This window comes from Anastrepha ludens, chromosome 4 (assembly GCF_028408465.1).
Source record: "Anastrepha ludens isolate Willacy chromosome 4, idAnaLude1.1, whole genome shotgun sequence".
In the NCBI taxonomy this organism is placed as follows: domain Eukaryota; kingdom Metazoa; phylum Arthropoda; class Insecta; order Diptera; family Tephritidae; genus Anastrepha; species Anastrepha ludens.
This window is the reverse complement of record NC_071500.1, coordinates 63,468,144-63,493,835: the sequence shown is the minus strand read 5'-3', so window position 1 is coordinate 63,493,835 and position 25,692 is coordinate 63,468,144. Positions and strand designations below refer to the sequence as shown.

The following is a 25,692-nucleotide window of genomic DNA, read 5'->3' as shown; positions in this document are numbered from 1 at the left end:
AGCAAACCCCGCTAAGGCTCACTATCTTACTTTCATTTTCGTACCAAGTTAAATATTATATTTAACTGTGCAGCCTACAGCGAAAAAGTGGTTTCAAAAAGCTAATTTGATTGGCAATTTTTGGTAACTCTCGCAGTGTGCTTCGCATGCATTTGTGGCTTTTCTGATCCTCCGAGATTCTGCAATTTGAATGGTGCAATTTGTTAGCTTAACCGACTCTTAATTTTCTCAACTAACCTCTAACTTTAAAAGACGGTAAACGCTTAAAGCGCACTCTATTGGTAAGTTCAGAAAACGGTACCTCTAGAGTAACTTTTTTTTGTTTCAAACGAATTATAACCTTTGGTGAACTTCGTACGGAACCACTTATTTAACTTTAATTGTATTTTTTTTTAACTTTGCATTAACAAGTTCATATTTTTAGATTTGATATTTTAAATTAACTTCTGTTAAGATGTATTCCAAATCTGCAAATGCGAAGTAAATATTAATACTGTTAGGCTAAAATATTGGATGCAAATTTAGTAGTATGTCAGTTCCAGTTGTTTTGCTCCAAAGTCCACAGACATACACAAGTTACCAACTGCAGAGACTTCAAGCCTATATTCTGTGTATCACCCCACCAGGAAAGTAACGTAAAATTTGAATCGAACTGCGTGGGTAGGCATTCTGAATTTCGTTTTTGGTCTTATTTTTATTTTCATTTTTATTTTTATTTTCAATTTCACATTTCGCTTTTATATTTCAAGGCCGGATTAGCAATAATAGAAAAATTAAATTACTGTTTTTATTAACTTTTTTACTAATTTAGTTGTATCTTTATTTTTCTTAAGCTATATGAAATAGGCTATATGTGGCCTAGAACTAATTTCGCTTTGTTTCAGCAGAGTAATTCTTTAGGGGCGGTGACAGTGCCATAGAACAATTTCCTCAGAACTCTGAATTCTGAAATATATAAATTTTTTCCAATAATTATGGCCAAAATGATAAATCTAAAAATTAAATAGTTTTGAGTACACGTAAAATTAAGTATTCATTAAAAAATATAGAGTTTGAAGCTATTTTAATACCACCATTGCTCCAAATAAAGATTATTATGACCTGAAATTTTGTCTGGAATAAATATATTAGAATATTATCGTAATTTAATTAGCAGAGAAAATATTTTCAAGTCAAAGCAAACAACAAATTGTCATGGAAAAGACGAAAGATTAAAACGCAGAGATGTCTAAACACAAACTATTTCCAAATTTTGATGTAGAAATTTTCAATCATGCAAACAGTCTGGTTTGAAAGCCTATAAAACGAATTATGATATATGATTTTCCAATAAGGGCGGTTTGAATGAAACAATAGCCGGCTCATATATGTCGCAAGGAGGCATAGATTCAAGAGATCCAGTTTTCAATGCTACATAGATCGCGCTGAATTTGAGCAAATGCCTGGATTATGTTGACTTTGAGCGACACTCGGTCAACTGTGGCTTAAGGGTGTAGATTTGCGACTTCAGAAAACTCTACAAGAAGCAGTTAGCTGGGCACAATTCATGATCTAGATGGCCAATTCACGTCACAACAAACTCAAATCATTCATAATAAAGTTTTATCATTTTGGGGAAAAAATATTTCCTGTCATGCAGTTTATTACAAAACCCATATGCTAGAGCATAGAATGTGACTTTAAATCTCGTAGAGCTAAAACATAACATCCTGTTTAAGTAGATATTACACTTACAACTGATTTTTTATTTAATTTGTATTCATCAATATTCCTGCATATATATGTATGTGTGCTCACTTCTTGTGCCTTCACCTCAAAAATTTTGTTACCTTATAAATATCGTACTTTTTCTTACTACTAAATATATAATTACTATATACACCATCGCAAATGTATTGCATAAGGCTATCTCTTCTTCCTCTTCAACTACTCTTATTTTAATAATTCGAAATATTGTATACTACCCACTAAATGTGTTACTGTAACTGTTTTTAATGGATTATGCATATGTACATATGTATGCTTTGAGTTGATTTCCTCCCTTTGTTCCCGTTTCGGTTACACACATACACACAAACACTACAAATTGTTGGAGTTTTCCCTGTTTTGATCCAAGCGTGAACGCTTTGGAAACCAATATTGCTTTTGAATTTTCCTTATATGTTTTGTAACTTGTTTTCGACAGCGTAGTACTACAAAAAGTACAAAAAAAGGCAAGAAATATTTGTGGTGCATTGTTGCGTGGAATGCACACTGACAGCGAGTTTTTCTTTTCATTTTTGCTTTTTGTCTTCTTGTGTTTGTGTGAGTGAATTTGTGCACCGATTCACAAGATGCATGCTAAGACAAGAAAATCACATAAAAATAATCTGTAATGAAATTGCAAAGCAAACAAAGAGAGGATTAAAAAAACCAGTATTAAAAAAAATAATAGCGCAGAAAACAGAAATGCCAAAGACACGGTGCAACGCATTGAATGCAAGAAAATAATCAAACTTTTTTGTACTGAAAAATTTAACGCCCTCAGTTTACGCGATTCGCATCAATTCAAGTCGAAGTGCAGAAGCGACGACACCAACAACGGCAGCTGTATACGCTCGTAGCAATTACAGCAGCACTTCTTTGTTTCTGTTTTCTGTTTTTTGTTCTTTGTTACATTTTTGTAATTTCTTATTGCCTGCTTGTGTATGAGGTCGCTCGGTTGGCGTTGGCATTTGCTGGCAAAAATCTCTGCGAATGGCTTTTGCGTTCAATACTTAGCTGGCAGCCAAGCACCAATTTGGGGAAGCAATGAGAAGCCAAAAAGTAGGTACAAAAACTCCAAAAGAAAGTTATAGTCAGAGGCAAAGAGCAAAAATATGTCTTTAAAACTATGCAATTTGGGAAAAACCACCAACTCAAGTCAACGCCAACCGGAGACACGCAGAGTTGGCGCGCTCTAGCGTTCGAGCTGATGCTGGCAATCTAATCAGCACCACCGCCGCTGTTTAGTGCAGAGAGTGAATGGTTTTTCAGTTTCAGACTTTTGCCAAGGTTGCTGTACTGGAAAAGTTAAAGCATAAGCCAGATATAAAAACGTAGTTAAAAAACAGCGACACTAGGCATCAAAGGAAAGTGTACAGTGCGTGATCCATTGAAGGTGAACAATGTCACCATTATCAGAATACCCTTCCTGAGGGGAACCGGGGGTTCTGAGTTTTGTTCTAAAGTCCGTTTTGGCTATAAATATTTAAATTTTTTTCTTTGCAATTTGGGACTTTTTAAAATGTTCAAAGTATTTTTGTATCGAATGCACGTTTTTATTGAAAATTCTTAATTTGAAAGAGTCTCTTGACGAATAGTTTTTGGTATTCAGTCGATAAACTATCGATTGTTGTTAGAGTTAGACAATTCAATTGAATTTTATACAAGCAGTCAGACCTTTCAGGTTTCATTAATGTCTCTAGGGTATGGATTGGCTATTGCCTCCTCCTATTAGTAGATTTTCATACTTTTATTGAAGAGGTGCATATATCTTTATCGCATTAAAGAAATAATACTAAAGATTTTTGTATATTTTCTAAAATTTTTTTCTCACGAACCACATATTTATGATATACAAAGCTCGGACTTTGGTTTGCGCAAAAGACAAGAATTTTTCGCAGAAATTTTTTCAGTCTGCCATCTAAGATTCTGAGCTCAACACCCTCTCATTCTCAAGGGACGATGTACGACAGGGCGAGCCCATCCGGCTTCCCGAGTGTTGCAGTGTCTTTCAGACTGAACTGATGGTAATAATAAAAGCTATGACACGAGTACAGTTAAAATCACTCACAAAGCAGTCTACAACCTCCGAGATAGCCATAAAATGCCGCACAATTCTTAACGGGAAGGTAAGGAACAGTGGTTCCTGGCCATTGTGACATTGAGGGGAACTGCAGGGCCGATGAACTGGCGAGAGGCATCAAGTTGACTGATGAGTGTACAGACAATGACATAGGCATACCATTTAAACATTTAAGCTAGTTATCTTTGAGGAAATCATAAAAACAACGAACGAAAAATGGCGTGCTGAAACCACCTGCAACACCACCTGTCAACTGTGATCGAATCTCAATGATAAACGCACAGAATCTCGGTTAAGCCAAATAAGCACCAAGAGGATGGGCATGCAAGTACATGACTTCTGCAAAAGTTCTCTAGATGAGAAGGAGGCGATCCCCCCCTACCTTTTGTGCCGTCGTCCTGCTCTATCCAGACGTAGATTTACCACTTTGGGTAGACAAATCTTTAATGAATTGGAAGATCTTAGTGTTGTGGAAATCAGGGCTCTTCTTAAAAATCTTCAAAAGTAAACACTGGTCTTAGGAGAGATAAGGATAAGTCTCCCACGCGCCACCACAATGGACTATGAGCCTGAGTATGTCCCACAATGGACAACCGCTTCAACCTAATCTAAGACTTTACATCACAAAGGATGTATCGAATTAAATTGGTTTTTCTCATCGAGCGATTGGCTTGCATTTAAATTGCTTCCAGGTCATTGTGTGGGGTCGGAATAACTGCACCTCAGGATGAAAAGACTAATCCCTTACAGTATGCCCTAGAAAAAATGTTTTCTATACTCATTTTACATTCTTATTTAGCATTCTATTAAGCTTTCGAGTCCACCGAAAATTAAAAACAAATATGTATGTCTCTGCTTATGCTTACTTTTATATTTAAAGGGAATATATTTTTTATTTCCTGTGGACTTTTACGTTCCTTAAATACATATTTTATCTAAGAATATGTACACATTCCGAATGGTAGTCACGCCCCAACCCATTTGGCTACGGCGGCCACAGACAAATACCCCATAGCCTGCACAATTATCGTGTTTTTAATTTTTCATGTTCGACTAGTTATAACAATTAATGACTAAAAAAACTCATTATTAAAAAAAAAACAGTTTAAATAAAAATATTAAATTATTTAATATCAATATTTAAAAAATAACTGATAGCCTTTGCTGCCAGTGTGCTTGGACGTGTAATATAGTTATTTATAGCTACATTTCATGTAAATAAATAAATAAATTAAAATTCATTAAATTTGTAATTTTAAATGAAATTTATAAATAAATAGAATAAATTAAAGCCTACTAATTTGAATCTGCCAAAACGGATAGTGTTCAATAGCACTCCAAATACATCGACGTCTGTCTGTGTGCCTATAGAATATTAATTTAAAATGTACACTTACTTTTGACGCCAACTGTAAACATAAGTAAAGTTTCAAAATCGCGCTGATGCTTTATTGAATGAAAACCCAATTAAATACAAGTTAGAGCTGGAAGTTTTATGTTTTCGTTATCCTTCGTTTTTTTAATGCGTTGTTTCACAAAACAAAAACCCAACGCCCAGCTCACAAATTTTCTTTTAAACCTCGCCCTTCTCCTAGCTGTATGGAACGAGTTGTTTTTTGAAGCTCTATTGCGAATGCAAACCTATTCCCTAGCAGCAGAAATTAAAAAAAAAGTAAAAATAAAAACAAACAAAACACATTCATTTGTTCTTTACTGAATTGCGTACAATTCATGATTTTTTAATTGAAAAGCCAAAACAAAAATAAATATTAATACATATTACAATTTGCATAGTAATTCCCAGACTCACTTAGTGTTAGTCACACATAGCTGAAATATAATGAATAAAAAACTAAAAATTAAATAACATAGTAACAAAAATGTAATCGGCAATAAAACTTTGGGTCGAATTCTATATTTTTCGTTTGGTAACCTAAACGCAGATGGAATGTGTTGATATATAGGAGCTAAAGAAAAAAGTAGCAGGTCTATGTCATTGTAAGTTAATATACTGTGAAAGCAGAAGTGCATTTCCTTGTGTTGAGACCATATAATGGCATGAACTTGTTGCCATATTTACCGCACTTATGAGCCAGAAAATATGGCAAGTATTGAGAAAGAAAATAATTGCAGATATGTGTACTTACTTAGAGTATGCTTACGAATTTAATAGTTTTATACATACATACATTATACATATATACAATTATTGTATTTATTAGCCATAAGAATACCGTTGCATGCCCAAATCGCTCTGAAAATAAATATAATATAATTACTGAGAAGAAAATGTATCAAAATTGTTAGTTTGGGCAAAAGCTAAGATGAAGGAAAGGATTTTTCAACTGCCGATTATTTTGTATTTCATTTTTGTGTTTTTGTTTATACCCCTTACTACAATATCCAAAAGTTAATCTGGTTCTTGGCGTCATTTTGTTATATTATATATGTATATTTGCAGTAGATTTATTATTTATTTAATGAAGTCTCGGCATCTCTTATCCCTTTTATTGGACCAATGTTCCAACCCAGTTTGCAATCAATGCTCACTTATTCAGAGCAATGCAGATTCGATATAATTTTCCATAACGTTACAATAGACTTTACTTTATCCAAGCCAGATTTTATACATTTCCTAAACACAATATTTTTATGTCAAATACTATTTATTATTTTATTTTGACTCTGGTCGTATGTCTATACGCACTTGTATTAAATACTCCTTAAGAATTTTGCTTCATCGATTTAAATAAATAAATACATAAATATGTAAATGGATGGGCGTGCCTTTATGTTCGTACGAGCTGAACATAAAATGAAAAAATTAGTTAAATAATTGGTGCTTACACCCTTTATTGGGGGTTTGGCCGAGCTCCTTCTCCTATTTGTGGTGTGCGTCTTGATATTTTTCCATAAATGGGGGGACCTTCAGTTTTATGCCACCTCAGAATGGCAGATGGTTTCTTATGAGGAGCTTGTACATGGCAAAAGTGCTCTCGGAGGTTGCCATTGCCTACCGAGGAGTGACTGCTACTAAAAATACCTTTTTTGGTATTATGTGGTGTTTCGTGCCCGGATTTTGTACCTGCGCAGCCACTCACAATCCGTTCGGCTACGGCGGCCTGGTATGGCACAAATCGACTCATTACTGACCTATGAAAAATGCTCACAGAGGGTTTGATACACATTTGTACCCGTTTTATCGCTTTTTTCTTGACTATCCGTAAGATTTCCGGTGATAACTATTTCCATTCCGGTCAAATGAAATTTCGTCTGCAACATGCATTTGGCTTGCCGTGAAATGTTGCTAGCAAATGAGAAGAAACGCCAAATTTATGAGCAATAAGCATCAGAAGCAATTAGCAAACTTTAGTAATAAAGTATTTTTAAACAAATTAAAGTACATATCTATCTATACTCATATTTTTTATGAAGTCACTTCGCTTAAAAATGCCGTGTCTTCGTAGTATTCGAATTCAGGCACCTCACTCGCTTGAGTTTTCGCTCAATTTTATATGACATATGCATTTTAAATAGGTGTGGAAAAATGTTGCTGGCATGTTGCACGGTGTTTTAACGGGGTAAACTGAGTACAGTGATACCTTTTTCTAGCAAAATTAGATCTACCTCGCTAATAATACGCCGAATGTTGGCTTATGGTTTATTTGCATAGCTTAGTGAGTAGAAGTACTTATTCTTGTACAATAAGTATCCAGAAGGGGTCAACTTAGTACACCTTCATTTCCATACACCAGCGATTTCTCTAAGTTCTATAGTGTGTTATAATCATTCATGACTTAGCGCTCAGTATTTATTGTTGGACAGCAAATGGATCCGAATGAAGCAATGACGTCTTCTAAATAGCATCCAAACTAATCCAATTTGTGATGCGTGCCTTGACGTTGTCCACCAAGTGGAGGGTCCTTAAGTTGTATGTATGCTCCGAAAAACAGATAGGTTTTCTGTAAAGCTTTTCATGACAGAAGGACACTCGAAGGATTGTCATTGTCTGCTGAGAGCCGTCCGCTATTAAAAAAAGTTTTTTTCAGATGTTGTCTTAAAAAGTCTTCGAACCCGAAGCCACCGAAGGATTGTCACGCATAAACATACACGGCCATGACGGCTGTTTGATAGATACCTATTCCAATTTCCAATCGTCTAAAATAAACCGTTATTTTATGAAACTTAAAGTTGAGAGTACCAAACAAAATTAAGATTTAGTCTAAGGGATAACCACATAAAGTACAAATTTCACTCTCACTACCTATTAAGACCACTCCAGAAGTTCACTTTTACTGAAAATTTACGACACTCTCATCATATGTAAAAAGATGCACAACTAATTTTTGTAGAAATCAAAATAATTATTAATTTTACTTAATTTTTATAGCACAGCTTAAAAAGGTATAATTTGCGTAATAACGAATAGAAGAAAATAGCAAAATACCAAGTCGCAAATAAATGTTAGTCTAACAGGGCTGTTCAAAAATAAGATAATTTTTCAATTAAAGTTTGCTTCGCTTTATAGTAATTATCATAGCAATAAGTAATAAATTTATTTACCCAACCTTTGACTATCAGTTTAGTAGGTATGTGAATGTAAATATAGAGTATAGATCCATAAAATTACGCAAAATATAGAATTCGACAACAAAATCAAATCAAATATGACATCACTTAAAAAATGTATGAAAATCGTAATAAAAACCAAAGAAACAACTTCAATTAATATTCACGAGCCAATAAATTCCACTCCACTCATCATATGCAACCTATCGTTATACAGCATATTTACGTATGTAAATGGAATGAATAGAGAAAAAAGTGCAAGTAACAATCAAACATGAATACATATATACTTAATAGATAAACGGAGTTTTAAACTGCATTAAGGTTGTATGCATTTTTTTTGTGTTCGAAATAAGTGTTTTAGTGGAGCGATTTGTTTATAGAAATACGTACATTTTTATCTAATCCACTGCACTGGTTTAACTTTCCCTCTTCCCCTATTAAGAGTTAAATTTTTGACAGCATGCTATTTCCATAAATGTCTATTCTAATAAAAGCTATCTGCCTTTATTTAACTTTTACATAAACTGTTGTTAGTTATTCATTAACAGTTGTTGTTTTTTTTTTGCCAATAAAAAGAACTTACAGAAAAAGAACTTAAAGAATTTAATCGAAAAACCACAAACGCATAAAAACATGATTTAGTTTAAAACAAAAAAGACAACAATTCATTTAAAAACACGGGGAAAATTTTCATAAAATCCATAAACTCTAAATTCAAAATTTTTCAAAATTCATAAAGGAAAATATTTTGCACATCCATTAGATGAAAAATGTGTGCAGTGATTGGATTGAGTGCTTTAGTATAGTTCACAAAGCAAGAAATGCATTTTTCATGCAAAATAAATCTTGCTTGCTGAGACATACCAAATTGAGCTGAATTATTTGGAATCATCACCAACCATCACTCGCTATCCCCTTTCCCCCTCTCTGAATACTTATCATGTTGTGTTGAATAATTTGAAAATGACTTACTTTAAAACGAATACTTGCAACACAAAACGAACACTAAAACAAATAGAAAAAAAATTAAATTAAAAAAACGAAACACAATTGACAAATAAGAAATTTTATTGCAAGCATTTTACAATTTATTAATCGAATTTTACCGCTTCCTCTGATTCGTTTGAGCACAAGCGAAGGATAACAGACCGCCACCAGTATAGAAGCAAACCTATGTCGAGTTCATCAATATGTGTTTGCGTGGTTTAGGCTGTTAAATGGGAAAGGGTTCGCATGTTCTCGAAATCAATAGAAAATAAATTAAAAACCAAACAACTATTCGCAAAAATCAGAACAAAAAAATTGTATCAAGCCAATAAAAAATTTTAACTCAAATATTTCGTCTGCGGATCATAATAATATAACAAATATACATACATACATATACTAACCATATTAGGCGACAGTTTGCTCTAGCTTATATTATTGTATAATATACATACATATTAACCTATGTAGTAGCTAAAGCATACATCCATAAATATATATGTAATACATACTGATAATGCTAGGCGAAGTATAGATTGCCTTGCAGTATTAAACTTGTATGTATGTATGCGTCCATATTACTTAAGCTAACTATTAGTCGTCTAGAAAGCGTGCAGCGTAGCCCTACACCACGTACCTATTTTAATACATACATGCGTACATATATGCATAGGTGGATATGCAAATAAGTGGATGCAAACAAATATATTATATATAAAAAGTATATAATAATATGCACATTACTGTGCCCCGCCAAAGAGTAAGTTGCTGTTTCTCCACCGGAATTATAAAATTTTTCTTATTTTAAGTTTTTCACCGAAATATTTCGGAAAACTATTACCTTTTACATGAGGTGAACCGATTTGAAAATGTTTCCAAAAATCGAATTTCTTATAAATAAATTTAGTCTGCCAAAAGCGTCTCTCGGTTGATAGAAAAGTTTATGCTTAACTCCTCTGCATAAAAATGTTTGAAAATTTTATCCACGCAATCAAAAAAATGAGATTTTTAGAAGTACTTTCAAATCGGTCTAGTTCAATTAAATTTTAATATTTTTCCGAATTATTGTTGCACAAGTCTTTAAAAATAACAGATCTAATCACTCCGATGGAAAAGCAGTAGCTGTCCTGTGGACAGAGATGCTCGTTAACGTATGTACATATTCAGCCAAATTATGATTACCAATAAATATTCAATGCGTATAAATACATTCACACTTTACAAATAATAAACCAGTTATCCATAAATATTACACTACATAAATATGTATGGAAAAGTATGCAAAATAACAATAAAAACAAATATACATATATGTAACTGTATTCTGTATATGCGTATAATCCAAAGTAACTACTGCCAACGTGTAAAATAGGAAGCTCCCTACGTACCCAAGTAGACATATGATATATAGACATACATATTGGTACGTTGTACTAACCAATACCACATATATACATACCTACCTCTATACTCGTACATATTTATAGTTGTATTCTCATATGGTTTGCATTATGTATTTTCGTTGAAAAAAAAAACAGTATGTGAATAAACGGGTTAACTCCGGAAGACTGTGCAAATTGTAATAAGGTTGATTTTCCAAAAAATAAACAAACAATCGAAAAATTGATAAATACACATTAGTTTAGCTGTTACATACACATATATTGTACATCCATATGTATATGTATGTAATGTATAAAGTGTGCACAGTACGTACAGTTGTATGCGAGCATATGTAAGTGTGTGATTTATTGCACTCAATTCGTTTGATTAGTTTGAAATGCTGTACCATTTCTTTTCCTTTAAAATTCGATTTCTTCGTTTTTTTTTATTTTGTATTTTACTACACTATATACATACATATATTACCTACTTATGTATGTATGCGAGCAGTGCATTTGTCTCAATCATTTGCTATAAATACATTTATTTCTTATTCTTAATTTCAAATAATTTATCTACACTTACACATAAATAATTTGTGAAATACCTATAGATAGCAGAAGAGATTAAGCTATGCAATATGCAATATGTAACTAGCACAAGGTAACGCAAAATTAATCATCCAATTTTGTTTTGGAATATTATTTTTACTAAGTAAAAACAAAAAATGATTTTGGGTGATGGGGATCTTAATTTTAACCTGTATTGCATATTGTCTTGTCTATATGTACACTATACAGTTTCAAGTTTCAAAAATTATTGCTGTGCCACGCCCTTTGCTAAAATTATAAATCTTCCGATAGGCTGATTAGTTTTGCGCCCTCTTGTACTTACTTAAGCTTGGCAATATCACATAAAATTTTTGAAAGTCTACCCTGTAACCAAACTTACTAGTTCTTGACTACTTTACTACGTATTAGTATCTTTTTTTTGCAGCTGAAGCAGTTGCTTCTCTTTTTTCAATGCTAGCAACAGGTGTTATTGACATACCGATATCCTACCAAATATTAATTATCTGTGTCTGCATCAACATCGTGTTATGTAACGAACATTTCAGCCTCTTCATTAATGTTATACCAGCCAACGAACTTGTTCAAAATTGACAAAAACAGACAATTATTGACTCCATCAACATTTTATAATTTCGTGGTACTTAACATTTGAGTGTTCTTACTTAGAGCTATCGGATTTTATAAATAAAATAAAATAATGAAAATTGGAGCTGACTTGGCAATCTGTAATATTTTTGCGTAGAACCATTCATGATATTTATTTTTTTAAGATAATTCCTTTCATATGTTGGTCGTAACTGCGCCGTAATTCGGCCATCCGTGAACCCCAATTTTGAACGACTCGCAATTTGCTGGAGGACTTCGCTGGGTATCTCATGAATAACTGTAGTAATGTTGGGTCCCAATGCCTTAGTCGAAGCTGGTTTATGCACAAAGCATTTGGGCTTTACATACCTCCTACAAATAAAAGTCCCAAGGTATGATATCACACAATCTTAGTGGCCAATCCACTGGTCCGAGACGATAGATACCCGATAAGCTTAATGACGCTTTTCACAGAGTGTAGATTTTCGTAATACAATTGTACGAACTTTAAACGTTATTGAGGCGTAAGTCTTTTCATGATAAAAAGTCAATGAACACTGAAAAAAATTATGTATTTAGTTTAAAAGTAGTCACGCGTGACCTGTCAAAAAACCTCTATTGGAAAAAGTACATCCAAGCTGATCACCCTTTATAAATGGAACAATAGTTGTCCACACCTATGTCACAGTTCTTCTCGGTACCGTCACCTGAAGTGTTCATTAAATATTATCTTCCCCTTCGCTCTGATAGGAAACAAAGTATTAATTAAGGCCCACTACAGCCGTAGTCGTATCACTCAATCAATCCATTATCTGTTCTAAAAACAGTATTTTCTGTTGTATTTAATATAATGTCCGTGTACTTTTGCAGTGCATATAAATTTGAAATAAAATGCTTCAACTTTTGCAAGATCAGTTTCTCTAAAAAGGTGTAAAATACCGTGGTATACATCTTAACGTTGCTCTACAGGTGAGGGAGCTTACAGTTTCATTCCGCTTCGGAACGCTAGATAGTTTATAAAGAAGTTGTTTTAAAGCCAAAAATACACTCAAAGATTTGGCATTGCCTATCGAGAGGCAAACATTATTTGACAAAAAAAAACTCTCCCATTTCGCGTTTCGCTACCAACACACTGTCCTTCTGAACAAACTACCAACCAAAATAACTTAGACTACTTCAAAGTAGGAGGAGATTTGAAACGGCCATTCTCTCTTAATAGTCTTAAGGACCCACTAAAGTCAATAACTAATGGTACGAATGCAAACGTCTTCTTCCAATGTGAATAAGTAGTAACAGATAAAACTCCCTTCGGCATGATATACTCATATGGTGTGCTGAACTCGTCGTTTTTTATCCATTAGACGTTTTGAACTGAACTACCTGAACTACCGGTATTCTTTATGAGTGTGAGAAGCAAAAAATATATGTATGTACTTATATTCTTCTCGATTATAACACAAGACAAAGTAAAGAAGGTATCCATACTTCAACTATCATTGTGTATAAAAGATCTCCGACAGCAAGTAAAACTTTATTAATTCCATTTGAAGTCGGGTGAAAACTTATCCTAATCAGTTCATGAACCACCTTTGCAAATTTTTCGCGCAAGTGCATAATCCTGGAGAAGAGTCACGATTAACTCACTTTCATGCGAATTTTCATTTAATGGATTTGAATATCAAATAACTTCGGCATCATCAAAGCTAATTATCTTTGAATATTTCTGATCGAAAGGGTGTATCAGTGCCGACTTTAGGACGGTGCAAGCTGAACCGTGCCAAATTTGGGAGGCTCAAAAATCTGGGATGGCATCTAATTTTTTATTACATTAAGTTTTCAGGCGTGAAAAGCTGTGCAATTAAGGTGGGGCATTTTCCCGTTACTATTTTTGACGCAAAACTCTCAATTTGCAGGTTAAAACATTGTTTGCATGAAGGAAACTGTAAATAAGGATCGTTGGAAAAAAATTCTAGAGCGGCGAAAAATTGTATTGCGGTATTGAACATTTTTTTGTTCGGATAAAAAGTTGGGGCCCTCATATCCTGCAGCGAATATGACAATGCCGAAACTGGTTTTGTTTTGAGATCTGTGAATATCTGAGAAAATGCAATAATATGAATTTTAGTTAAATTGTCGTAATTTGAATGCAGAATGTGTGCCATTTTTGAGCGTCAGTTCCCCTCTGGTTCAGTAAAAATTCAATAAATTGATGCCTTTGAGATGCTCAATAAATTTAAATTAAAATTTTCTTCAGTTTCTTCATTTTAACTTCAGTGCATCAGTCCATAACATTAGCTCAAGAAAATAAGCCTCTTGACCATTTGAAGCAGCGAAACCTCTTCGAATAAGCGCTTGAAAAATATTTTCTCCCCACGCTATTGAGACACAAAATTTCGCTTCTATTCATTCGAACGGCATCATATTTCGATAGTGCATCACTGAAGTAACCACCTATTCGATAGATGCAATCAAAACATAACATCAGTAAAATTACTAAATATTGTGAAACAATGTTTACATTGGGCTCCCTAAAGAAATATTAAATTTTGTTTCCAAATTAAATTCTCATGTGAATATCTTCATTTGCAACCAAGTAGTCAGTAAGGCAATAAAGCTGCGATTCCAGCAATATAAAATTAGTGCTTCCTATATAATTAGTGAGATTTTTAAAAATTAAAAAAATTTCAACTGTTTAGTCAAAACAAACATAAAAAATAGGTACCCTATTGTGCTTATATGTATATGCTTGTGTCGCATAATCAATTTAAATAGAACAACATGCATGTTTGAATCGACTAAAATTCTCGTTGAGTTTTTATAAAGATAATATAATAATAATATTAATTATATATAAGGAAGATAAATTGCTTTAAAAAATATTTCGAGATTTTATGTGATAGTCTGCCAAATATGTATACGATTCCAAAACTTTTATAAGCATATCCTATATTTTTAAAACAAAATTAATATGAATAAAATATGAAATAAAACAGCTTTACAAGATTTTACCATAAAAACAACAAAACTCTTGATTCTCACTGATTCTCTGTAGATTATCACCTATCCGTATATGATTGCCTTAAATTTGAATGTTGGTGCGAATTAAGGCACTCAATAACGTATGATTTGGTTTTAGTGCGAATAACGAAAAGTACTCTGAATGAAGTTAATTTTGGGCTTAAATGTCTGATTTTCTTATGAAGACTTGAACTTTCGATTTTTTTTCAAATTTTCTATATAAAGACACAAAAATATTTAATCAATCATTTTTGAAGTGAAAACTCCTTTAGAATCGTTGGGAGTGATTTGAGAAAAAGTGAAACGAAAAAAGCGACACTCTTGGCTACGAATATTACATATACACGTAGCGACGAACTAAATAACTTTTAGGCCAGCGCCGACAGCATGGCGCGATAGCCGAGCGGCTAGCAATGTGAGCTTCCGATCCAAAATCCTTGGTTCGAATCACAAGAACAAAATTTTTTTTATACAGTTATTTTATTTTTTTATTTTATGATATGTTTATGAGGAGCTTTTTTTCATGGCAGAAATACACTCGGTGTTTTGCCATTGCCTGCTGAGGGGTGAGCGCTATTAGAAAAATAGTTTTCCTTAATTTTGGTGTTTTTACCGAGATTCGAACCGACGTTCTCTCTGTGAATTCTGAATAGTAGTCACGCACCAACCCATTCGGCTACGGCGTTTGTTTAATTTTACTGATGCAAAAATGAGGAAAAATATATGAATAAAGTTTGCTTACTGTTTACACATTTTCCAAAGGTGACGGAGAACCAAAAAAAAAAGTCGATTTTCAAACAAATACGAGTGCATATGTGTAATTGTGTTAGAGTTTCGGTCACGCCCCAGCAAAACCTGCGTGCATATGTGTTTGTAACATTCAAAAAAATGTAATTGTGTTAGAGTTTCGGTCACGCAGGTTTTGCTGGGGACGCTCATAATAGCAACCGCGTGTGTATTTTTATATTCGTAAATATTTTCATTTTTAAACATTTACCGCAATTATGCCGAAAAATAATGCAGAAAAGTGTCGTGAATATCGACAGAAAAAAAAATCAATAAATAGCATCACGGAATTCGTTCACGAAAATTTAATAAAGTATACACCAGAAGTATCGCGGATACTTAGAAAAGATTACAATAAAGTTCCAATGATTTTAAGTGGCGATTTTAACGTAAATTTTGCATTGGACACAGCGGTTCCTTTAATTGACGTTCTCAATACAACATTCAATTTAAAAATGTGAAACAATCGCACTGAATCGACAACACGATCAAAAACAACCATTGACGCGGTATTTCAAAGACATGTTGACATCATCGAAACCAAAGCATTTGTATCATATTTTAGCTATCATAAGCCACTCGTATCATTTGTTGAAATTGAAAACATTGAGGATGAATAATAATAAAATGAAGAAAATAAAATATGAACTTTATAGCAATATTATAATGAACCTATAATTATCTTGCTCCTAATGCTGCTTTTGTCTTATTCTCTCTCAACACCTCCCTTTCCTCTTCTTTTAAAGATTTCAAGAAATAAGAATCACTGAAAACGGACTAGCAAGGATATTAGTCATCCGCACGGGAAGAGTATTATGAAATCAATAAAGTTATGTAGTGTCAAAATAAGCGCCCATTACTTATTTCTAAGAGTAAAGGAGTGCATTGAAATTTATTTCGTCAAATGCCTTTTTGTTGTGATTCCTATTTACAAAAAAATAATAAGCTAAGAGCTTCAGTTTTGAATGATTTGTTCAAATTATTATCCATCGATAGCCACCTCGTATTCGAATCTCTCAGGCTCTGGCTTCAAACTTCTTCGGTTGCTCAGGGCGTTCGCTGTTTCTCACTCTAGAATCTAGAATTGTAATCGGAACTAACGAGAGAAATGGTAGCTTTTATGATTTTTTTACCCAAGAACTAGACCATTCAATTGCTATGTAAGTCGGTTACTGAGCCCGAAAATCAATATAATTTTTAGAATAAGGGAAAAAGGTATATATTAGAAATGTTGATGTAGAATAATTTAGATTTTCGAACTCAGCTACTGAATTTACATAGTAGTTGGATGATCCCGTTCTTTGGGTTTTTTTAGTGTTAAGTATTAATTAATTGCATACGAGTGGCAGTGAATAAAGAAAAATGTATCTTACAGAATGAAATAAAACAAGTGGCGATATGCAAAATGATTTACAGCTTTTAGCATCGATTGAAGCCCTTTTTATATTTAGAAGCAAATTCCTAATGAAAGATATGCAATTTTGAAAAAATTTGCCAAATAAGCTCATACAAAACGATTTGAGGAATTTTTTTAGGAATAGATAGATAGCTTCTGATATAATCAACCGACCAACGCGATATATAGTCAAAAACTTGGACTATTTATTTGTTTTTTATTTATGATTTCTCATTTGTTTATAATCTCTGTAGAAAATTAAAAAAAAAAAAAACCAAAAAATTTCACTAAAATTTCAAACTTTTTAGTCAGAGTTCTTAGGAAAACTCTAGGTATGCAGTAGACCGCAGCCTAATAGATTGGTGCGTGACTACCATCGGAAGTGCAGAGGTTGAAAACCCCGGGCACGAAAAACAAAATCATAAAAAGAATTTTTTAAATAGCTGTTAATGGCAAACCTCCGAGGTTATTTGTGAATGGAAAGGCTAGTCAAATAAAAGAAGAAATTGTTAGCCGTTCGCGGTCGGCTTTAAGTTAAGAGTTAAAACTTTGCAATATCTTGCACTGATATTATTATGAACACAGGTGATTGTAATTAATCGTAAGTGAGTTCTAGCAAAAAAATTAAAACTTCGGAAGTTCAAGTTCGGACATTTGGGTCTCAGATCGGGGCATAGGATTATATTCTTGGTCGCCCAGTACATGTACATTCTCGTCGTCTTCATTGATGAGACGAAATAAAACAGGAATAATACTTAAAAAAGTGCTACAATTTCTAAGTACTCGGCTTTATGCAATGTTGCATAGTTGTAAAGTAAATTTTTTTTTCCATCACATTTGTAAAAATTTAATTTTAAGAATTTAATATACTCTGCATACATTAACAAACACACATCAAGCAAGCGCATGTGCATAAATCAACTCAGAAATCATTGCGTTAATATTTATGGAAGGCAAAATAAATATTTAAAAAACGCGTGCCCGGCAGTATCCTTTTTGTCGTTATTATGGGGTGAGGTTATGTTGTCGGGCAGCAAACAGTTGCGGTCTCAATAAATACGAGGGTATGTTAATATGAGTAAAAGTATGCACTATGGGCCAAAAGCATGCAAAAACGATCAAAACTTAGAATATCATCCGAAATGGTTGAAAGTTGATATTCAAGGATTTTTAAACATTTAAATTAGGGAAATTGATGATAAAATTACGACCTGGACTTATGTTTACCGGCCTAGATCTTATCACGAAGTAGGTTGGCGTTCTTCCAGAGGTATCAAAAATATGCTTACTTTCATAGTTTTGTGTAATCTTAAATAGTAGATTGTCTACGGTGTACTTTTCTGCCAAAAATGATATTTATTTTGCCATTTGGTCTTACGATGTGATCTTCAATTATTTTTAATTTGTTTTACTTTTTTAAATAGTTCCCACTGTAAAAGTAGGTACTCTCTCTCTCTCCTTAACATGCAAGCAACTAATATAAAATATGCAGAGCTTACAAGCTTACACTGCAGTTTAACAAAAGCTGTAGACCTGTAAGTATTAAAGGGGTAAACAATTTTTTTTTTTAATTTAGCAAATTGATTTCAAAATACGTGTGGAAATGGTACACCATAATAAATCTTTTTTTGTATCAGGTGATTGTCGCGACAACGTAAATGACTCGAAACAAAATTATTTAATGGTTCAAACTACTTCAAACGCTTTTGATATTTTTTCTACAATGTATATTAAAAACTTAGATCCACTTTTTCGATAAAAGCAAAAATAAATGTTCGAATTGTTTAACTAAAACAGTTTTCTTGATTCAAGTTGAAGGGAACGGATTAAATAAGGGTATTTCAATGATGCCCCGATAATGTGGCACTACCTCTGTAATGATTTTTGAGACCTCTATGAAATACTATTGCACAACTTTTGGTTGAAGAGCTTTCCGAAGAGCTGTTCCATATTTAATTGCTGATGTAAAGTATTTAGTACTAGTTCAATTGAGATGTCTATGATATCAGCTATTTCACGCTTAGACAAACTTTTTTTTTTGCAAACAATATCATGCACCTGGTCAATGATTTCTGGTACAGTTGTGCTTCTTGAAAGCCAGCTTAAATGCATCCACGATCATATCTAAACTCAAAAAAACCCAAGCTGCATAAAGGACCGTACAAAATTCGGTTATTTGCATTGCAAAAAAAATATAGTACATTGGCAAGCCAACTTCATTAATATAATGTAATTTGTGTGTCCAGATCATAGTATAATGATAGGATACAAAGGAGATGGCAGCTTCACTTTAAAGCATCAACAAAGATTATATAGCTTTTTTCATTTTTTTTTTTTTTTGGGAAACGCTTTAAATTTTTGTCGATTTTAAGTTATTGTTTGAAAAGCGCATCCTAAATAAAGTACGCACTGTCCAGAACAAATATTTTCAAATTTTTTGCATCTAAACTTGTTACGTTTACTACTTTCAAGAACATTTCCCACAGAACCCGGCGGTTCAATTAAATAATCGATACTAAACAGTACAAAAATGGAACTTAACTTCTCCAAAATTGCCATAAATTCTGCTGTTGGCTTGTGTAACCGTCCCTCCGCCGAGATGTTAATGCACGTTAACCGTGCCCTTTAAGCCTGATATTTTCTCTAAAAGTACTTCATGGTATTGATGTTCTGCAAACTGCAAGAAAACTATACTCAAAGAAGGTGTGCACATATTCAAACTTCTCTTCAAGTGCTACCTTGAATATATCTTGCCTTAATATTGTGTCTTCGCCACACATCAAAAAATATTCTTGGCTTGAGACAGTATTGCCATCGGCAACGACAAAGGGGTACTTGATTGGCTCGACATAAGCCGCAGTACATCACATATTTTTGTTTCGACCATCCACATTTCACTAAGTAATGATAATAATAAACGCATTCTTTGCGTGCACTAAGCAGCCCGGTGGTCTAGAGTAGAGGTGGAAAACTATCGATGGCACTATCGACACTATCGATGGTTGGGCGCTATCGAGCCACAATCGATAGCGGCAGACACTTGCGATAGTGGGCCATCCACTATCGATGGTGCCATCGATAGCAGGCGTCTCACATCGCCAAAAAAAATTGTTCGCGCTTGTTCTGCATCAGCAATTTCCAAGAAGAAAAAATAGATGATATGGAGCGCTTTTTAAAAATAGGTATGTTTAATATATTATACATACGTATTTTGATCTACAATGTGTGGAATTTAAGGTAAACGTCGAGGGTTCCCCTCAACTATCGACACGCAGGACTGCGAGTGCAATAGTGCTGACTCTGAACCAGACAGACAGAGTATTACAAAAAAAAGTAAAATTTCCTATGCCTGGAAGTATTTCAAGAGGTCCGACGACAAAAAATTTGCAAAATGTCTTGACTGCGGCAAAGAATACAAGACAAGCGGCAATACGTCAAACCTGCACGACCACTTGAAAAGGTTTCATTCTGGCTTGGAAATTAAAAAAACCAGATTCTAGCACACGAGCTGTAGGTGCTGAAAGGAACGACACTGCGTCTACAAGCAGCAGTTGCAGATCGAGAATGAACTCTGTAGAGTCCTACTTCAAAAAAAAAGTCTTGTACGATTCGAACTCTAAGCGAAAAACGGACATTGACAAAGCCTTAACTGAGATGGTTGCCAAAGATGTGCAGCCCTACAATATTGTAGAAAATGAAGGGTTTGTACAATACACTCAGGTATTGGATCCTAGTTACAAACTGCCGAGCAAGACACACTTACGAGATGTGCTTATGTTAAATTATTTCAAGGAAACCTCTGCCAAGTTATCAGTAATACTTCAAAATGTTTCGGATATAGCTATTACATGTGACTTGTGGACATTAAGTGCCAATGCTAGTTTTTTGACTGTGACGGGTCATTTTGTTTATAATCACGAATTAAAAACAGCATCAATGGCTACGAAAAAACTGTTAAGCACAACTAATCACTGTTCGCAAAACATTGCAGATACATTGCGAGAAATATTTATTGATTGGAACATCCTCAATAAAACGGTAGGCATTGTAACAGATAATGCCAGCTCCATGCTTAAATCATGTGAAATATTGCAAATTAGCAATTTGCCATGCTGTGCGCACACTATTAATCTGGTGGTGCAAGATGCTTTAAAAGTTGATGACGTAGTACTTCAAGACTTATTTACTAAGAGCAAATCAATTGTTCGATTCTTTAAAAAAAGCACTATAGCGAATGAAAAATTTAAATTAGCTCAAGAAGTCTCGGCGTATACTTTGTTGCAAGAAACACCCACTAGATGGAATAGTTTCTATTTCATGATTGAGCGTATTTTAGAAACGAACGATGCCATTGCCAAAGTCTTATTATCAACGACAAATGCACCGCAGCCATTTGCTGCTGAGGAAATACTTGCGCTAAAAGATATTGAAAAGGTATTGGCTTTCTTTCAGCAAGCAAGTGAGAAATTTCTGGTGGAAAGTATGTAACCATATCGCTAATTATACGCATGGCATATGGACTTTTCCGCAAAATCGATAGTGTTTCACCTCTGCTACAACCTTTGCAAGGAAAAACTATGACAAAAATATTAATGGAGTCAATAAAGAAACGCCTTTCCATATATGAGCAAAGGACAGTCTGCATGATGGCTACGCTATTGGATCCACGCTTTAAAAAAAATGGATTTCAACACAGCTCAAACGCTGGACTAGCAGCAACATTTTTTGAAAATGAACTAGCAAAATACCCCGTCAAAGAGTCCCTAATTAATCTGCCCGTCGCACCGGATACAAGTTCCCAGGACTCTTTGTTTGATTTTTTGGGTGAGCGATCGATGAACAAAGTTGGAAACTCACGAGTGGATGCAATCGTGACTAAAAGGCAATATCTGGAGAGGGCAATTGCCGCTCAAGATATGGACCCTCTGTTATGGATGAAGGTATGCCTAAAAAACGAATTCTAAGTTCTATATAATTAAATATATTATTTTTTTCCAGGTGAATCAAACTGAATTTCCCTATATTGAAAGGCTGTTTTGCAAATACAGGGTGGCGCACGAATCGTGCTACAAAAACAAAACGTAATAACTTTTTTTCTAATCAATGTATTTAACTTTTTGTTTTTTTATTGTATAGATAATTCAATTTTATTTTATGTAACTAATTAGTTTTGAAAATAATGGAACGTAAATGACCTCCATGCTCATTCACGCATATGCGACACCTGATGAGAAAATTGTTCATTGCGCACTGAAGGGTTGAAGTCGGGATCGCCTCAATTATTGTTGTGATGGACTGCTTCAATTCAGTCAAATTACTTGGTTTTGCTTTATACACCTCTTGTTTGAGATAACCCCATAAAAAAAAATCTGGTGCAGTGAGGTCAGGTGACCTTGGGGGCCAGCGGAAAGTGGAATTTCTGGATATCAATTTATTTCTAAATTTTCGTTGGAGCTCCTCCATAACCGGTCTGGCTAAATGTGCAGTTGCTCCATCTTGCTGGAACCAAATGCTGTTAAAAGGGATACGTCTTCGCCGCAGTTCTGGATAAAAAAACTCCTTCAACATGTTTAAATAACGGCCCCATTTACAGTCGCTGTTACACCGTTTTCTTCGAAGAAGTATGGCCCGACAATGCACCTTGATGAAACTGCGCACCACACTGTGACTCGTTCTGGGTGCAGTTCCATCTCATGGAGTATTTGCGGATTTGATTGACTCCATATACGGCAATTTTGCTTGTTTACATTGCCGTTTAGATCAAAATGGGCCTCATCAGACATAAACAAGCAATTTATGAAGTTGTTGTCTTCTTCGGCCATTTCAATAATTTTTTGGCAAAATTCCAGGCGAATAGGCAAATCCAGAGGGTTTAATTTGCTTGTGATTTGAACTTTGTACGGAAACAAGTTTAAGTCATCATGAACTATCCGCTGCAATGACCGTCTGCTAACTCCAATTTGCGCCGACAAGTTACGAGTCGAAACTCTTGGATTTGCCTGAATTGACGATGCTACAGCCGCGATTGTGGCTTCGACCCGAACATGGGGATCTCGATGGTACGGTCTGCGTGCGATGCTTCCAGATTCAGCAAACATGTTCACCAGCCTAATAATGGTCCATCTGCTCGGGGGAGTGCCGCCAAACTCCCGCCTAAATACCCTTTGGAAAGCATGCTACCGCTGCACTATCCAAATCCTCTTTTCGGTATCCCAAGCCTCCATTTTTTGTAAATCTAAATACTAATCTGCAAAATAAAAAAAGAAAAAAAGCCGATTACTCACACAGAAAAAAAGTTATTACGTTTTGTTTTTGTAGCACGATTCGTGCGCCACCCTGTATCTTTGCATTCCCGCTACGTCCGTAGAATCCGAAAGAACTTTCAACAAGGCGGGCCAAATATCAGAGAGGCGAACCCGACTCACAAAAAAAATGTTAACATTCTTTTATTTTTGAACCGTAACTTTTGGTTAAAATAAACTATAATTTTCTTATATTCATTTAAAATAAATTTGTTTGTCGGGCTATACTATCGATGGCGCTACCGACACTATCGATGGCACTATCGACACTATCGATGGTTCAAAATTAACTATCGTCGAATATCGATGGCGCAAACTATCGATAGTTCTCCACCTCTAGTCTAGAGCTCGAAAATGTAGCGTATTTTAAGGCATTTTTGTTTACAATAAAAAAATTTAAAACCATGTTTAAACTTGTTTAGGCTTTTTATTTAACTTCTTTTACATACAAAAATGAAAAATAAAATTTCATTTTAATAATTTAAAAATGGGCGATGTTGTCCATTTTGGCCTTCTATTTATCTGAAACACAAAAATCAAAAAAATTATTAATCAGTCTAACTATTTCATTTCAAATTTATTTCATTTTTATTTTATTTATCTATTTATTTTCAAATTTTTTATAATAATAAACTAAATCATGATAAGAATCTAATAAGGTAGAAACTCTCTCTCTATTTGTAGTCCACAATTTTTTGTTTTGCCCCATTCGGAGCAAACAGCGCTGTTTATGGCCGCGGGTTGCTAGATAGCGGGCGAGATGTTGAGAAGCAATTTGAAGGCGACTTTCTTTGTTTTTTTTTCGTTGGGCTCGTTCCATTTTTTCGGAAAAATCCATTGTATAAAGGTGATTGAGAATCGTTTCATGATCGCAGTTCATTTTTTCCGCAATTCAATACCCCGTTCCCCTTGAAAATTGATTTGAGACGTTCTTCATCGAATTCACAAGGCCTTCGCCAGTTTTGAACTTTGTATTCCATTTCCGTGGTGTAGACTCGCCTACGAGACCTTCTCCATACGCGTCGCAAATGTCTCGGTCTGCTTCGGTAGCTTTTTGACCTCAATAAAAAGCACAGAAGAGCAGGTGTCGAAAATGTTGATTTTTGCCTCCTGGGTATTCCATTTCTAGGTCTCAAAACTAATAAAAAATTAGTCTATCTAGTCTATTTTGCATAGAGTTTACCAATTTAGTAGCCTCTTGGACAATAATTTTCCTCCACTTTTGGCACATCTTTCAATGCCTCTTTGCAATTTGGTGTTTCCTTACATTTTTTCCAGAAGCGCTTATAAGTGTCTGGCGATTGTGGAGGGACATTATTGAGAAACCACTCCTTTAATTTATGACCCCAAGCATTCGGGTCATGGTCTCGTTGAAAGCAGTATTCAATTGACAACCCCACCTTCTCAATTCCTTGTTTTCATTTTTTTAATATCCAAATTAATATCCATTGTTAAATCAAAAAACTGCAGTTTTCCCACGGCACCAGTGGGAATTTATTGCCCATTTTGATCAATGACCTTTTCCCATCATTCAGGCAGCATCCTAATCCCATGTTCATAAAACTTCTGGTTTTTATTAGCAAAAAACTGAATCAAGTACGATTTGGCATCATCATCATTATTGAAATTTTAACCATTCAAGCAGTTTTGTAAAGATCGAAACGAAAAGTAATCAGATGGTGCAAGGTCAGGACTATATGCTGGATGTGGCAATAATATTTACCGAGTGGCCAAAGATGTGTGTGGCCTTGTATTGTCATGATGGAATATAATTCCTTTTCGATTAGTGAATTCTGGCCGCTTTTCTTAAACTGCATTGTATAATTTCGTTAGTTGTTAAATGTAGACATCAGAATTGATCGTTCGGTTGGGCGGTAAAAGCTCAAAGTAGGCAATTATATGGTAACAATTGATGATAACAAAACCTTCTTTTGATGAATATCAAGTGATGCCATCTATGAGTGAAATCCGCAATTACATAGTTGCAGACCCAATAGATGCCCTCTACACAATTTTTCTACCTTAGATACCAAAAAAGCAAAATTTGCTTCCATCCGAAGAAAGAATCCTTTTTCAAAATTCTGGAGACTTGTGCATGCCCATTTTTGAAAGAAATGCATTTTTGTCTATTTATTAGGTAGATATAGCAGGCTTCTTCCTAGCAAGCCCAACATGATAGCCGGATTTTCTTGTGACTTTTCTGAAAGTTGAAAAACTAATAGATTTTTGAAACTTATTCTTCATTTCGTATTTCATTTTAAAGCA

At 34.3% G+C, this 25,692-nt stretch overlaps 1 protein-coding gene across 1 annotated transcript in view; it reads left to right on the top strand.

Annotated features, from left to right (window-relative positions):
• The window catches only part of LOC128859585 (band 7 protein AGAP004871), a 111,072-nt gene that overhangs the window by 35,481 nt on the left and 49,899 nt on the right, over window positions 1-25,692 (top strand). The gene's annotated exons all lie outside the window — the stretch shown is intronic.